Below are 16,150 nucleotides of genomic sequence, written 5' to 3' on the forward strand. Positions count from 1 at the left end.
ACAACATAAGAAAGATCCAGAAATGAAGGATACCATAATTGAAATAAAGAGCCATTTATAAGAAATCAACAGTAGAATGGATGAAGTCAAGAGTCAAATCAAAGTCTTGGAACATAAGGAAGCAAAAAACATCCAACCAGAACAGCAAGAAGAGAAAGGAATCCCCCCCGCCCCAAATGAGAATAGTATAAGGAGCCTATGGGGCAACCTCAAGCACACCAATATTCACATCATAGAGGTGCCAAGAGGAGACAAGAAAGAGTAAGGAATTGGAAATCTATTTGAAAAAATTATGAAAGAAGACTTCCCTAATTCGTGAAGGAAATAGACATCCAAGTCTAGGAAGTACAGAGTCCCCCAAACCAGATGGATGCAAAGAGACCCACACTAAGACACATCACAGTCAAAATGCCAAAGGTTAAAGATAAAGAAAGAATCTTAAAAGCAGCAAGAGAAAAACAGGTAGTTACCATCAAGGGAATTCCCATAAAACTGTCCACTGATTTTCCAAAAGAAATTTTGCAGGCTACAAGGACTAGCAAGAAATATACGAAGTGATGAAAGGCAAGGAGCTACAACCAAGATTGCTCTATGCAGCAAAGCTATCATTTAGAATCAAAGCACAGATAAACAACTTCCCAGACAAGAAAAAGCTAAATGAGTTCATCACCTAACCAATATGATATGAAATGTTAAAGGGACTTAAGAAAAAGAAGATCAAAACTATGAATAGTAAAATAGCACTAAATATATATCTATCACCAACTGAATCTACACAACAAATGAAGCAAACAAGCAGAACAGAAACAGAACCACAGATATGGAGAATGGTTTCATGGCACCTGGATGGGAGGGGGAACTGGGAGAAGAGGTTAAAAGGTGAAGGGATTAAAGAGCAAAAATTGGTAGTTACAGAACAGTCATGGGGATGTAAAGTACAGTGTAGGAAATGGAGAAGGCAAGTAACTTATATGCATGACCCATGGACATGAATAAAGGTGTGATTACTTGAGGAAGTAAGGGGCTGGGTGTAGTGGGGCCAAGGGGCAACAACTGGGACAACTGTAATAGTATAATTAATAGAATATAATTTTAAAAAAAGCAAAACAAAGACCACACACACACACAATGGATAGTTAAATGCACTAATGTGGCTCCAGAAAGTAGGTCTGACTCCTGTGTGCAGTGAGTGCCCCATGTTACCTCTGGCCTGCAGCTTTTCCTTGTCTCACAGTCCCCAGATCCTAGGCCTTTCTGCTAAATAGGCAATCTAGGATGCAGGAATCTTCAAAGATAACAACTGTAACCCTTCATCCTCCCACCATAGTCAATTTCCAATCTTTAATTTCTCTATTCTTGATAACAGACAATAGACAGGAAGCATGTAAGAACAAATTCTTTGCATAAGAGACAGTAAGACCCAGGGCCTAAGGGGAGAGATAAGGGTCCTTCTTGGAGGGGAGGGAGTAGGATGAGATGCAAGGAGACTGAAATGTCTGCTTATGGGAATGCCAGGAAAGTCCCTCTGATTCTCAGTGAAATAAGTAGCCAGGATACTGGCGGGGGTGGTATGGAGGTAAGTGTTGGATATTTAAGAAAACAGGAAATAAAGTAGTGTTGCTAGGCAGTGCTGAGGGCTCCCCTGAAGTTAGAGAAAGGGAGGTCAGCATGCATGGTTGGTTTTTTCCTGCCACTTCCAGCTGCTCACTTACAAGCGCAAGTAGGGTTTGGGGTTTGCTAGTCAAATAACAGAGAGGGGATGGAGGGGCAAGCATGTTTTGGAAAAATGTATGGGGGTAATTAAATTGAAGGAGTATAGAATGAGCTGGGGAAAGAAGGCATTCAGGGACAAAACGACAATGAAAAACAGTGGATAAATGAATTGGAAGTCAAGCAGGAGTTGGAGCTCTGATAATGAAAGGAGTGAAGACAAGTTAGAGAGTAGCACATTTGGGGTGGAAGTTTTTGCGGTGGTACAATGACTGGAAACAAAAGGATTCCAGATGCGACCATGAGAGTGGGAAGCTGGAGCTGAGGAAGCAGAGACTAACTGGCAAGTGGAGGCGGATACTACCTGTTTCATAAAACATACTGAGTTAACGAGCCACCTGGAGGTTAGCAGGAATACCTCCTACTTATCATCTAAATCGGCTTTAGAAATTCAAATTAATGCTAATTCTTGGAGTACAGGGAAGCAACATTTATTGAAGACACTTGTTTCGAATACTTTATATGTCTCCATTTTACAGATGAAGCAGTTGCAGCTGGAAGATGGTTAAGAAACTGGCCCATATATTTGCAGAGCTTTCAAAATGGTGGGGTCAGGAATACCACCACCTGACCTTGAAACCCAAGCCTCCTCCCTCTTCTTTTCTTTCTTAATTTTTCAGTTTTTAATTTTGTTTGTTATTATTTTTTAGTCCTCAACTGAGAATATGTTCACTGATCCTAAAGAGAAAGGGGGAGAGGGAGAACAAGAAAGAGAGATTGAGAATGAGAGAGAGAGAAATATCACCATCTGCCTCTGATATGCGCGCCTACCAGGGTTAGAACTGCAACCTAGGCTGGTACCCAGGCTGGATATCAAACCCGCAGCCTTTCGGTGTATGGGATGATGTTCCAACTGACTGAACCACCCAGCCAGGACTTCCTCTGTCTTAATGGGAACCTTTAATGGAAGCCTCAGTTTTCTTAAATTTAACCTCATTGACAAGAGGAAACAAGGACTGGGGGACGTGGCCTTTCACTTGAAGACGTAGCCAAATCCAAACACTGTGACCTTGGTGAGTCACCTTCGAGGCGAATCACCACAAAATGGGTTTTGCATTTCTAGAGAATCGTACAGAAAGGAATCAGACCCTGAGACAATTGCCTTCTTTTTCCCTTCCTCAAGCTCTTCTGAGCCTGATATTAAAATGGGTAATTGAAGCTGATAATTTTTTACTCCTTCCAAAGTGATCTTTGTGTACTTACAGCAAACACTGCACTCAACGTGAGAGGAAAAAGATCTACAGAAAAATCACAGATAAGCCAGTCAGCTTAGGAATAATACTAAAGCCTATATAAAATCAACTACCTATGTACCCTTTTAATCAAAATAAGATGACAAAGACTTAAATTCACTCTACTTAAAATCTAAGTGTATATACTCAAGAGATGAGAAAAGCAATTATTTTAATAAGATTATTTTGAAAATGGTAAATACAAATTTGGCTAATTATTTTAACGGGTTGTATTGCTAAACACATTTTGGTAAGTTAGGACCTTATCTGACATGGGCCCTTAAGAGATGTTTTCCTGTCGAAACACGAAAGGTTATTATCAAATATAATAATAAGTGAAGTACAGATAACTGTTACTCAGAGATATAAGGGTTGAAGATCACAATATGTATATTTTATGGACAATATCTCTGAGTTGATATTTCCATAATGCTGAAAACTTCTGTCCTAATCCACTCACTGTCTCACTAGCTCTTTCCTGTAGTCAGGACAGTGGTACAATACATGACTAAATTATAGTGAGAAGTACCCAATCAGCAGAGCTACAACTTTCAAATTGAGAAATACAGTAAACTATTCCCTGGTGATAACTGCTCAACTTTATCAGCAAAAAAGTGTTTTTAATGCCTACTTGCCCATCTAACTGTTTTAAATGTTACAGAACACAAATTAAATAGGCAGGAGTCCTACCTGCTGGAGTTGAGTAAACAATGACCTATGCTTTAAGAAGTGTGAATTTTAAAGAGTGTCAAATTACACAGATAGATTTCAGCTGTTATGTTGGAGAATTTAAGTAATGATCTTCCCCAAAGACAGAGTTGAAGTGTTACCTAAACAGAAGAAACAAAATGTATATTCGTGTTTACTGGAGGTCTTATTCTGGCACAACAAGCTTTAAGAGGAGTTTTATAAGCGGCTAAGATACTGTCCAAGTAAGTATTACAACAAAATAAGGTTCGTGCTGACTTCTTGTTTCCTATGGCCTTACTCCCATGCTGCTGAACATCATATTCTACAGATACAGATCTCTTTCGTCTTCGCTGGGCTTCAACAACATATAGCCACCACTTTTTTGGAGCTGACAAGGTAGTAGGCACAGGGCTCACAGTGTATATCCATTCCCATATTTAATCTCCTTAACTGAACATGAAGTGTTGTTATTCTCATTTTATAGTTGAGAAAACTATAGCTCAGAGAAGTTACATTACTTGTTAAAGATAACCAATAAGATAGGAGGAGAGGAGATTTAAGCCTCAAGTATGTGTGTGGACCATGCCAAGTGCTTTGTAATTAATAACTTACTCGATGAGCAGAAGGAAGTAAGGTCTATAAAACAGAGGAAAAGATTTAGAAACAGGAAAGCTACCCGTTTCTCCACTTATGAAAACAATTATACTATGTCACTGTATCAGGATTACATTTGGTTACAAGAAAAAAATCAAACATTGTCTTAAATACGAGGTTAATTTTTGTCTCACACATAACCAGAAGTTTGAAGTATGTGATTGCTTGTTTTGGGCTCTGCAGCCTGAAGGTGTCAGGGCTGAGGTCTCTCAAAGATGCAAAATGGCTGCTGCCCCTGCGGCCATCACACAGCAAAGAAGAAGTGACAGAGGAAAGGGTGGGGACTATGCCAGGGAATCGATCTTTGACAAAAGTCCCCAGCAGCTGACTGGCAATTAAACAAGACTGGTCAGAATTATGTCACACTGTACACCTGAAGACGGGTATAGTTTCAGCCCCAAAACAACAACAACAAAGCCCAGTGAACTCTAGATAAAGAGTTATTTCAGTAAGGTAGAAAGGGTGAATGGGCATTAGGTGGGTAAATAGGACTGTCTGCCACATTCGACAGGAAAAGATTTTGGTGCAGTTGAGTTCCATTGCAAGTGACATAAAATGCATCTCATATAAATAACTTTGCAAGAGGGAAGATATATTTAATTATTTTAGTCTTAAAGTATAGGGAGGGTAATTGCTAACCAAGAATCTAATCTGGCTTTATTCCTTCCCACACAAACCTGATGTAGTTCAGTAATGCATGTTCTTCCAACATTGTTCCACAGGAAGTTGACAGCTAGAAGTCAGGGGTTCTCAAACACAGCAGGCAGCAGAATACTCGGCATTTTTAAAACTGCAGAAGGCTGGGCTTCCCCTTGGAGTTTCTGATTCTGTGGCTCTGAGGTGTGGCCCAAGAATTTTCATCTGTAACAAGTGCCCAGGGGATGTTGACACTGCTGGTCCAGAAGCCAGGCCACCTAAGGACCACCGCTCTAAGGACAGACCCCAGTAAGCCTAAGGTGCACAGGAGATGACGGTCCCCTTGAGGACTGTGCTTGGTCTGGGGCAGGCGCATGATCTAACTGGGCCCAGCTGCACCGAAAGAAGCCACTGTCCTGGGGCTGATGCAAGGTTGCATTCTCTCCCTCCTGCTGGGCGAGACCAAGGAAGCCCTTGGCCCCACATCTTTGGTGATTACAAAGGAAAAAGCCTTAAGAGGCTGACAATGTAGTTACTACAGTGAAGATACAGAAAAAACTTGAGGCCTTAAAGGAGCCTCTTGAGTCGCAGAACCTCAAGATCTCAGCTACCTGAAATGAAGTTCCTTAATGCTGCGGCCAGACTGAGGAAGGGTTTTCTATAACATGCAGTCAGAAGCATCCTGACTGATACAAAGGATAAACGTGCAGTTTAAATGAAAAACACCATCGTACTTTATTTAAAGCAGGACATAACGCAATAAAATCTACATGCAATCCAAGCTTCATTTTAGACGCTGGTTTAAATTCTTCCTCTACACCAATTTTTTGTAATAACTATTAATGAGTACCAAAATAAAGTTTCATTTCTCCCCTGTCTAGCCTCTTTCTAATGAGCAATAAGAAGACAAAGTAGGATAAAGTATAAGATTTAAATCATTTTACATACAAAGTGAATAAATAATCATCAATGAAGTGGATGAAAAGATAAAAATTCCATTTTCTTCTTCCTTATTTTCAACTTCCAATTTTCCCAGTATGGTTTCTACTCTGTGCCTCTCACTCCATCCACGGAGAGGCAAAGAAAGGGAGGAAAAGAGAAAACTCATTGAAATAAAATAAAGTGAGGAACACTGGTTTTAAATTTTGTGGTGTTCAGGGATTAATGAAGCAACTATTTTTGGCTGAGGTAATTATAAAGTTATAATAAAATGCTATTTCTAATTAGTTACTTTTATTTGGGGAATTTTTAAAATTCCTTTTTAACCAAAGATACCAGTGAATCTAAAATTTGAGGAAAATGTACTCTAACTTGTCTCTAGTTAAAGGATGAAATAGGACAGAAGAGGCGAGGAAAACAAAATCTAAGTTGGTGCAGAATTCTAAACTGTGACTATTTGTAACATCACTTTGTAATATTCAAAATAATTAGAGAAGCCGGTTAACAGCAGACACCTACACAGCCGTTTCCCTTCTCCATGTGCCTAATGCTTGTGCACCACCGAGGTTATCATTCATCTTCTGTCCTTCCCGTCTAGTCGCTTCCTCACAAAGCAAAGCAGACTGTGAAGCCCTCTTATTAGAACACTGTGCCAAACACCAGTGAGTTACTGTTCCACTATTAAGATAAAGGAAAGGATATTAGCTTATAAATGACTGAAGTGAGTATATTTCAATATTAGCAACATGAAAATATAAGTTTCAATTGTGATATTAAAAATGGTAATATTTACTTCATCCATAATTGAAAGGCATGCTCAAAATAATTCATTTTGGGAACACCACAATATAGTATTTGCCTGAAACAAATTATGCAAATACTTACATCTTATAATTTATTCAATTGCTTTCTAATTCCTCATTTTCTTAACTAAATTAGCTAAAACGGGAAATATATGACCAAAAAATGAATGTCCATCATCTAAATTAGTGTACAATGAATTCATCTTTCAAACTAAAGGATCCAAGATGGGCAGATCTCTATTCTTGCCTTAAAGAAATATTGCCTATTTAAACAGATACACAGGGGGTTTGGTGGTTTCTTTTGGATACTTGTGTCCCTACAGAAGCTCACACAAAATACACCAATGGTGAGCAGTTAATTCATTGATTAACCAAAGTATTTTTGAGGAAAAGATCACACTAAACAACCCAATATTCAACGTGCGACTGTGGTTGTTTGAGGTCCCTGTCTGCAAAATGTGTGGTGGAGACAAGCAATGCCTATGCTGTTTCTAATTATTCCAATTATCATGGCACACTATGAAAACTTGATTAATAACACTGAAGATATTGTTGTGGCAATTAGCCATATGGTTGTGGGACTTTATTCTGTCACGATTTAGCCATTAGCATCTACTTATGTTTGTCAGAACAGTGCATCCGTGACAAGTTGAAGTTCTGCTCACCTTGCTGAGTCCCCTGTGAGCAACACTAGAGAACTGTTTATTCCTAGGAGCCTCTTGCCTGAGTAAATTTTTCATGTGGCATCCGGTCTGACTGGGGACAAATGTCAAATAGCTTATGTGACGACCCATCAAGCTAAGCTTTCTCTAAAAAAAAAAAAAACAACCCACTTAGTGACTTGTGTGCCAAAGCAAACTTCTTGAAGAAAAGAACTTGACCAGTAACAACTGGTCATCTATGCTGCACCACATAGTTTCATGGTCTGTCATTCACAGAAATTGATCTTCATATATTGACATAGAGGAATCTATGAATAGGACATTAAAAAGGATGCTATGTATACACATACCATAGAGCAGAATATTTACCACCTAGAATACACTGCATGGCATTGCGGTGAAGTTAAGAGAATTGAGGAGATAATCTTTTAAATCAGAAATGAGATTTTAAGGGAAAAAAGTCAAAGGCACTGGTCAGTACCTAAAATTAATGCTGGGAGGAAAATAATCAAGGGCCTTACGGCAGGAGACTAGAAAGCTCAATTAAGGAAAACAAACTTTACCTTTAAAATGGAATGATGGTATAACATTACTTGTTTATTTATCTGATATTTAAAAGATAAAACGTTGGCATAGTTGCTAGCAGTGGCAAGTTTTCCAGACAGTTTTTCTTAGAGATCAGCTGAAGGCGCAAGCAGTTCCCAGAGCTCTCGGGTGGAAGTGGGGGCTATGGGAACATCTGGGCAGGGGCAGGCAGAATGGATGTTTCCGCCTCATGTTTGGGCTCCCTCCACGCTGGGGATGGGTCACAACATGCAGGGATCAGGCAGTCAGTCACCCAGTTCTTGCCAGCAACCTTTGAGCTTGAGAAGTTCACAATGAGGAACAATGGAAAAGTTGATGCTTCTGAGGCATGAATAACCACATCCGGGCAAGTGGGGCCTTCGGTCAAGCGAGCATCTGAGAAGCAGGTTCTCATCTAATTCTAGCTGTCACCAAAAGCAAGGAGGAGGCAGCAGCAATGCCAGATGCAACCACACTGAGGGGCTGGGCATAGCCACAGCCTCTGAGGGAGAGGGAAGATGGCACTGGACACTTACACTTCGTTTAGACTAAGGAGACGGAGAAAGCACACACCTGGCAGAAAGAAGTATAGGCTAAACTTGTCACTGTAGCAAAAGTAGCTCCTTTCACATTAGGAAACGGAGAACAGAGAGGTCAAGTGTGACCTCAAGTGTGACCTCAAGTGTGGGGTCAAGTGTGCCCCCATCACACTTACATCAGCTTGAACTCTAACTTCTCCTTTGGGAAAGAGACAAATAAAAATTATATTTAAAAACTATTAATCAAATTTCGTATTTCCATATTGATTTGTTCCAAAATCAACTAAGCCGGGCCAATAAAACAACTGCTCCTACAACTTCAATAGCACTGTGCATTTGTTGAAAGCCCCTTTGGAACTATCTCAGCCACAGAATTCATCTCTGTACAAAAGTGTGGCCATGCTTAACTACATGCCTTCGTATCAACCTCTGACCCAATCCCCTGCCTGCTAATATGCCAGGCAAGTGATTCTCTACTTTTCATGTGCATGCAGATCTCCTGAGAATCCCGTTCAAACGTGAATTCTTAGTCAGCAGGTGAGCCCGGGGCGGGGCCCGAGATTCTGCACTTCCACCAAGCTCCAGGTGAGGCAGTGCTGCCGGCCAAACGCTGAGTAGCAGCAGACACAGAAATGCCTTTTAAACAAAACTGCCTATAATTACCATTGGTTCTAGTTCACCTTTAGTCAAATTCTTCCTGGCTGTTTTCTGATTTCACTCGTCACTCTCCACTTTAGACTCAATGTCATTTTGGGGGTCAAGCTATAGCTGCTGGTAACAACAGCTGATCATTCTGGCTGCGGGTGGAAAGCAATGGGTCTTAAGGATTCCTCATCAGACATTTGGGGGTACACGACCCTTTCCAGAGATACCTGCCTACTACTCCTTCCTGGATTCACCAGGCTGGCATTGAAAGAAATCTGTTCTCTTCATTCTAAGTGGACTAATAATACCTTTGAAATAAGTTTAAAATTGTAAGGTGAACTAAAATACTAACCATCAAATACTAACGTCACTAGACTGCAGACTGAGACATTTGGTTACTAGAAGTATGTCAGTGGCAGGCTGCATAACTTGGAATTTGCCTAAAAATGCTGTCATTATCTTGCAAAATGGGTAGAAAAAGAAAGTACCTTAAAACAGAAAGAAAAAGAAGAGGGAAAGGTAGCAGTGAAGCAGGAAGGGTTGGAAATGAGATGAACTGGATCTCCTGGTAATTATGTGAAATTGAAAGCTCTCAGCCTTCTTTCAGATTCTATACACATCAGGCACTCAAAAACGTCTTACAGTGTTCATTTTGGCTTCCATTATTTTATCAGTATCTATCAGTGGCTCACAAACTTTAGAATTACTGGCAGGGCTGTTTGAAACAGGTTCCTGGACCCCTCTCACAGGTTTGGATTCAGTGGGGACTGAAGAACCTGCATTTCTAACCAGAATCTTCAAGATGCTGCTGCTGCTACTGGTTTGGGCACCGCACTTAAGAACCATGGTACATACTATTCTGAAAAAAAAAATTCTGTGCAGTTTTCTTCTGTTCAAAAAAAGTAATTGCTCTTTTAAAAATATCTGGGCTTTTATTTCAATGTGAACTTTTAATTCACATTTTCACAGTCTAGTGACTACAACTTTTAAACTAGTACAAAATACAAGTAAAAGACGCTTACAGCGTTGTTTTGTTTGAGTGATAGCTACATAGTGATGATGAAAAACTGTGGAGAGACTGGGGTTCCTAAAAATAAATGAGGGCCAGAGGAAGATAATCAGCAGCGAGCTGAGAGGTTCCCAAATGAAAATTATTGTTTTGTCCTTTCCAGCAAATTCTTAATGTCTTCAGCTGCAGAATAGCTCATTTCTGAGGTTCTTTTTGGCCTCATGAGTTAATCATGCCAGGAGGAGTCACTTTAACTCACATGCCTTTAGGAGTAATGATACGTTTAAATGATTAAACAATCAGAAAAAAATGCATATTTCTATAATGAAAGCAGTTAGCGCACAGATCCACAGTTTATATGAGTATCACAAGTCATTTGTAAATAACATGTTCACTTTAGATATGTAAAGAGTTCTGTCATGCCCTCTGAAATAAATTATATTTTATTGGTGCCTGGGTGTTTCATAACTTTTATTTATTTGCTGCAAGAGTGGAGAATTAAGATAGAGTAGTTTATTTCACCAAAAGATTGACAAATGGCTCATTAGACACTTACGGAGCTGAAGCTAATTATACAATTTTTTGTTGTATTAATTGTCACTGCTTACTTAACATGTTCTTGCTGGTGGTCATCAGTGCCTGTTTCTCCTCACTAGCCCATGGACCACTCACGAAAATAACATTTTTAAAAACAAAAATAAAACAGACCTTAAAACATAATTTGGGCTGGAGGAGTGCCCAGGAGGCATGACAAAGGATTAAAGTGACGGCCTTTCCCCACTGGGCCACCAATAACCATCAATCCCAAACAGCAGTCACTTCACATCCCCTAACAGCTTGAGTCACAGAGAGTTAAAGAGCCGCTTTTTTGTTATTCAGATTAAATGCCATTTACATTGAATACTTTTTTTATTTCGCCAGAGACATAAGGTCAGAACTGACTGAACACGAACTACCTGCATATAATGATTTCTCGTTTTTTACAATCATGTGCTAACGCTGCACAGTAACGGCCTGTGGATGGAGAGACAGATGTACTACCATCATTCGCCGCGCATTTGCATTAACAAATCATCATTTAATTGAAGCCCATCCAACAAGTTTATGCTACTTAAATAAAGTTCCTTTCGATAAAAGATGCCACGATGACACATGGCTGTAAAGTACGAGGAAGAATTTTTTTTTAAATTGTATTTATTTTTATGTCAAAGGCTTAGGTGTGCATTAGGCAACCATTTATTAATTTTAATTCTGCTTCGAATAAACAACCTGACAAATAGTATTTCAATCCAGGTGACCATGGAGCAGGATCGTTCCTTTTTAGATAAAAACAGGAACCCTACGAGTTTCTGCACTGCCCCCAAATACATTAAAGAACATGACATATAAAAACCACATAGAAGGTATATGTTATTATTTATGTCATGGCTACTATCAGGGAGGACTATTATTTTTAAAATATCATACTCAATTTCCTGGGAAAATAGTTAGGAAATTACCCAATTGACTCAGAATTTCTACCCTTTAAAAAAAGTAGGGGAGGGTTGTTGTTGAAATACTGATTCTCATCTTGGTTTCACAAACACGTTTGTCATTTATGCCACTTATAGGAACATGCTGATTACATTCACTACCTAGTTCATTCCTTTGGTAGGAAGAAAAAAATAAAGGAAAAAAAAAAACTAGCAGTATTTCCCACCTACAAAATTTCTCACTGTCTTAAAAACAAGAATGTCTAAATATGGTAAGGGCATTTCCTCCTACTCCCATTCCAAGTCTTATGTGAAAATGGTGTTTCTTTGTTCATGCTAAAGGTAAGAACACTCATTTAAAATTGATTTTCTACCTACTGATAGCCTAAGTGCAGAGCACTGAGCATTTCATGGGCAGATGATGTTTATGTACATGTATTTCACATATGTATACAAACTAACATGTGAGAATAAAAGATGTTATGAGGGCATTATTCTGACAGCTTGTAAGCCGACAAAAACTTTGTCCTTAAAATGCATGTTCTATTTTCTCCAAATAAAAATTACCTTTCATTTTCCCTGGGTTCATGTACCTTAATGATACGTAAAATATTTTATTTGAACTGGCAACTGAAATCTCTGAATGGTTAAAATAAGCCTAATTGTTTTCTAAATTGTGTTCTTTTAAAATAAGAGCAAGACTAGAGAAAAATAGGAAAACAATTTTAATCTGTACCTCAGTAAGTCACTCTGGGTTCCTTTTACAGTTCCTTTTACTGTGCAGACAGGTGAAATTTCACCTTGGTATAGGATTCAAACTAAATTATGGCATACAGAAATGTGTCATAAATCAACTTCAAATACCGAACAAAAGATAAATAACAGAAGATTTATATTCTGACATCAAGAACAGTCTCTAACTACAATGCAAAGCAAAATAAAAAACCCTACTGTGCTACTCCACCGCTGCTACCTCGTGCCCTTTTTATATGCTAACTCAGAACAGTAATTATGGATCCTGCAAGTTGACTTCTGTTTTCCAGAACTATGAGTTGTACGTAAAACATGCCTTTTCATGGAAACAATTACCATTAATCAAAACACTGAGAGCTAATACCACTCAAGTCCAACCTACCGCTGTGCCCGGCAATATATCAAACTGTCTGTTGTCAAACACACTAAACAAACTTAAATAGACTGTTTTCACTACAAATAACAGAAAAAATGCTTGCTAAGTAATTTTTAAATTCAAATTGCTATCTCAGTAATCCATTCTGTCACTGGATTTTAATTTTAAGTATCAATCATAGTCCAACACAGACAGACCACTATTTGGCTCTGAAAAAAAGAGAATCCGTGGCACTGATAAATGGAGCTATCTGCAAAAGACTTGGTATTACAATGAATTTTGTTAACCTCTGATAACTTGGTACAGAAGTACACTTAAACACGTAATACATTTCACTTTTTTAGGGGTTTGTAATGCTTCATTTTCCAGCAAGGATTATTAGCATAAGAAAAGAATGTTTGATTGCTTTACAAGAGTCAGAAATAACAAAACTATTTCTATACAAGTGGACAAAGCCTATAACTCTATTATTTTATATTTAATTTTGAAATCAGTCTTACAGAGAGTGACAGAAGAAATTTTCTATGAATATGAAAACCACTTAACTTCAGTTCACGTAGGCATCAGACATTTATATCACCAACCTGTTTCAATACATAGTTACCTACGTGCAAAATCGTCATCTATAAATGTGGTAACCAAGTAACTGTCTTGAAAGACCTCTATTCTTGTAACTATACCTTTTCCTTTTCCTACTTTACCCTAATTCTTTTCCTCATTTACTCATTCAACCAAAAGGTAAGATTATCCCTCAAGAGGTAAAGGCAAAATATTTCACAAATCATGAAGTCACTCTCTACCAATTTCTTATCAGTGGAGATGCCGGAGTATCTTACCAAAGAAGCTGAGAAAGGGGATGGGAACAGTGGAGTTTAACAAACAGATCAGGTATTGACTACCAGTGGGTTCCATTATGGATTTCTGAGCTTTATAAGCCAAGCTCCCCCACGTGTAATTAAATTTTTATTTATAATGGGCTGTGGCTGTTCACTTCATGTTGCCGATGCCTGTTCCCAGCGCACATGCCCAAACACACCGACGTGACACAGCACTCTGTATTTACTACCAGACAGCACTTCCTGAGGATGATTCCTTTCATTTAAAAATCAGAATTGAACATTCATAAAATATATTCATAACACAAAAAAGGACACAGCAGGCAATGGCTGAGACAGAACACATGCACATTAGCACAACACTTCCACAGAATCAAGTTATTGTTCACAGCTTCGTACAGCGAAGGGCACTACAAATTTAGTACAGAGGGCTGTGAGGATGCCACACCCAGCAGACTAGTTTTAGTGCTAGCGATACCCAAGATTAGTGTAAATGTAACTAGGAAAAAGGTCTGAAGTCCACCCAAAGCCAACATGTTCTTTCCAGTTGAGCAGTTTCTTCATTCACAAACCTCTCCTCCTGATAGGATTTATCAGCTTTGTTTTATCATTAATCCCTCCCCCTTCTCATTTAGGTATAAACCTGGTATACTTTACACCTTCTTTTAAATGCTTAATACAAGTAACCACAGGAGAATCCCTTCTCCCCTTGAAAAACTGCAAATAAAGATGTCAGCTATTGAGTATATTTGTGGCGTCTCCAGCAGCTGCTGTTAAATACCAGCTGGTCTAGCTGATTAAAATTACCTCCGAGTTGGTATTATAAAGATGCCTGGGCAGCGTTGCTGTATTAATGGATTATTGAGTGAGCGATGAAAACCTTGGCCAGCTGATGCATTTTATTACAGATAGGCTTTATGGTGTGTAATCACTGTAATTTTTACAACTAGAGGAAATATGAAAAAGGAGTAAAAAAATCCCCATAGAAACTGATTTAACTAGATTATTCCTACCATTCTGTTTCCTAGAAGGAACTAAAGTGCATAATTACTGTGTATAAGTATCCAGGTATGGACTCACACACACAACCTACCCCCCCATCTATGTGGATCTGCTATCAGTACAGACAAGCAGAGATTGCACATGGGCAAATAGAGTATGCATACAATGTGTGGGAACAGATATTTACTTATGTTGTTGTCTGCCAAATCATCCAATTGGCTGTAATGGAATCACATGACCTAAAAATAGTTTTGAACTGTTCACCAGCTGAGCAATAGGTGAAAATCCAAATCTGGCCAACTGGACTGTGGTTTGCAATCCAAGAGACAGGATCATGTCTCTCCCTCTACCCTTTCCCTTTAGTTGTTTTCTTACAAGCCAAAGTGTTTATAGAACTCTACCAAACTGTCTCCAGATCCTGTAACTCCAGTTTATGTTCAAAAGAAGGTAGGGCAGTTTATTGGCTCAGCTAGTTTTCTGGCTGCTACAGGCACCAGAGCCCTCGTCTATGACTTTCCATGGTCCTTCAAATGCACTGTTCTATTTATGGTACTCAAGGCTCCTGCATGCTCCCAATTGTTTTAAGAATACACACGGACTCTCAGAAGGCTGTGGCCATTTAACATGGATCAAAGAGAGAACAAAATTCATTCAAATATGTCTGGGTAAAATTAGTATCTGGTAGGAAAAGACAGGCATCTCAGACTGCATTCTCTCTTTTAGGTAATCCACACTTTTACTTTAAAGTAGTATTTAGGAACATAATGTTTATCATCAAGTAGCATCGAATGCATTGTTCTGGTTTTGCTGTATAATATTTAACATCAATTTTTCACATATCTGTAATAAAATACATATCTGTAATAAAATACAGCATGTGACTGGAAAGTAATGAAACCGATTCTTTTTTTTAAACAAAAATACCAAAATGTATATGTGAAATTATTCCTTCAGAGCCCATGATAGGCTTTTTGTATATCTCCCACAGAGGTCTAGTGGTGCGTTTTGAGGATGAGTTTTATTCATGCAAGTAACTAACACTTCTAATTAGAGCTAAATGTGATGAACAACCTGAGAAATGAGGTGAGGCAATACTTTGAGGTCAAACACATTTATTTATTTGTTTGATTATTTGAATGCACAGCCATGAAACAGGTTTCTAATGTGGTTCTTACACTAACAATAAAGATAATTTCAAAAAGAGAATTCCAGAAGTATTTTGAGAAATAACGTTTCATTAATATAAGGTGTATAAGTTATTAAACCAACCATGCTTTAGAAGAACCAGTCATTTTCGATATAAAAACACTGGTATGCAGGCTTAAAAACATCACGTTTGGTTAATTAAAACATTTGGTTTGATTATTTTTTCATGGAAATGAACGTAGTCAATTGTGTGACTTTCAAAGATGTGCAACTTTGATATTGGACTGTGCCTGGCCTTTGGTCTAACCTCCATTTATGAGGCCACCCACCCGCAAAATTTCTGATGGCTGGGGGCTGTTGAGCCTCTGCTGAAACATTGGGGTGAAGGCACGCACTCAACAGTCCTCAGACATCCATTTTGC

At 38.7% G+C, this 16,150-nt stretch overlaps 1 protein-coding gene across 4 annotated transcripts in view; it reads right to left on the minus strand.

Moving 5' to 3' along the window:
- TBC1D5 (TBC1 domain family member 5) overlaps window positions 1-16,150 on the minus strand; it is a 476,007-nt gene that overhangs the window by 146,839 nt on the left and 313,018 nt on the right. The window lies entirely within an intron of this gene.

This window comes from Sturnira hondurensis, unplaced genomic scaffold (genome assembly GCF_014824575.4).
Source record: "Sturnira hondurensis isolate 20B ecotype Veracruz unplaced genomic scaffold, ASM1482457v3 Scaffold0013299, whole genome shotgun sequence".
NCBI lineage: Eukaryota > Metazoa > Chordata > Mammalia > Chiroptera > Phyllostomidae > Sturnira > Sturnira hondurensis.